The following is a 2077-nucleotide window of genomic DNA, read 5'->3' as shown; positions in this document are numbered from 1 at the left end:
AACTGAATTGATAACTTGTTAACCTTTGCTCTATGATCCCACTGAGTTGATCACTTACTTCCACTTTCTGGGATGGTGTATTAAACACCAACCAGATTCTTTCTTAGTTGCAGATGATGATGCGACTCAGGAGGCGGAGCCCGATTATTATAACGATCAGGATGAGTTCTCATATATGTAATTCTCCGGTGGTTTTGCTTAGGCCATCCGGATCGACGGGGCTTCAGGGTTATACTTGTAGTAGACTATCACATTTTGACGTTTTGTATTTGGAAACAATACATGTAATTATTGAACTGGCATTGCATACATACTTTGGGGACCGATGCTGTGTTATAACGCTATACGTGTTTGAGTAAGTCTTCCGCTTGCGTATTACAACTGTCCCTAGATTATGTTTTGCTACTTTGGCTTAATCTTATTCATGTTTTATGCACTGATATAGACAATATTTAATCATCATTAAATATGTTGCATAAGTGATGCGTTGAAACTCGGAAGTTGGACTTTTACTCGACACCCAATTTTCAGGGTGTTATATATTCATTGATGATATTCTTGTATATTCTAGGACCCGAGAGGACCAAGCTGAGCACCTGCGGTTTATGCTTGAGACCTTCTGTGCCCACCAGCTGTATGCAAAGCTGGAGAAGTGCGAGTTTGGTAGGAGGAGATAAAGTTTCTCGGTCACGTGGTGATGAGGGAGGGTGTCGCTGTGGACCCCTCGAAGGTTGATGCAATGCGTTAGTGGGGCTAGCCCATGAACGCGTCCGAGATTCGCAGCTTCCTTGGTTTAGTGGGATATTATCGACGGTTTATCGAGGGTTTCTCCCGTATTGCAGCACTGCTGACCCGGTTGACGCGGAAGGGCATCGGCTTCGTCTGGAGTGACGCCTGCGAGAAGGCATTTACGGAGTTGAATGACCGCCTTAAGTCCGCTCTTGTTCTCACTCTTCCTGACGGGAGTGAGGATTTTGTTGTTTTCACCGATGCCTCCAGAGTTAGCTTGGGTATTGTACTGATGCAGCACTGGAAGCCAGTGGAGTATGCCTCACGCCAGTTCAAGGTCCATGATCTGAACTATCCCACCCATGATTTGGAGCTCACAATAGTCATCTTCGCACTAAAGGTGTGGAGGCATTATCTATATGGGGTCAGGTTCGAGCTATTCTCAGATCATAAGAGCTTGAAGTATCTATTTTCGCAGTCCGAGTTGAACCTGCGACAGAGATGATGGATGGAGCTGCTGAAAGACTATGATTTTGACCTTCAGTACCACCCGGGTAAGGCGAACGTGGTGGCGGATGTGCTCAGTCATCAGCCATGAGGCCTGGTGGCACAGATGATGGTGCATGAGTGACAGATGCTCAAAGATGTTTCAGAGTATGACTTTGAATTTGGTCTGCAGTCTTCCATTGTACAGCTTTCGAGCTTGTCGATTCAACCCTCTTTGGTGGCTATGGTGATCGAAGCTCAGTAGACGGTCGAGTCACTTCAGGAGTACCGAGCAGAGGCCACATTTGTGGAGCAGTCAGATTGATAGATTGGTTCTGATGGTGGGTTGCGCTTCAGAGGCCGATTGCGTGTCCCGGATGTGCCTGAGTTGCATCATGATCTGATGACTGAGGCACACTGATCGAGACTTACTATTCACTCGGGCTCCCCGAAGATGTATCATGATATGAGGAGGCAGTACTTCTGGCAGGGTATGAAGCGTCAGATTACGAGTTTTGTGGCCGAGTATGACACCTGCCAGCGTGTCAAGGCCGATCATCAGAGACTCCCTTGTCCCTTGCAGCCGTTGAGCGTTCGAAAGTGGAAGTGAGAGCACGTATCGATGGACTTCATCGCAGGTTTTTTGAGGACTCAGCGCGGTCATGATACCATCTGGGTTATCGTTGATCATCTGATGAAGTCGGCTCATTTCATTTCAGTGTGTGCTTCCTGGTCGATGGACCAGCTTGTAAAGGTATTCATTGAGGAGATTGTGAGACTACACGGTGTTCCAGTTTCGATCGTTTCAGATCGAGACTCTAGATTTACGTCTCAGTTTTGGAGGAATTTGCAGCAGGTACTG

The sequence above is a fragment of the Magnolia sinica genome, chromosome 7, assembly GCF_029962835.1.
Source record: "Magnolia sinica isolate HGM2019 chromosome 7, MsV1, whole genome shotgun sequence".
In the NCBI taxonomy this organism is placed as follows: Eukaryota; Viridiplantae; Streptophyta; class Magnoliopsida; order Magnoliales; family Magnoliaceae; genus Magnolia; species Magnolia sinica.
The sequence above is the reverse complement of the archived record's forward strand: the minus strand, read 5'-3'. Positions refer to the sequence as shown.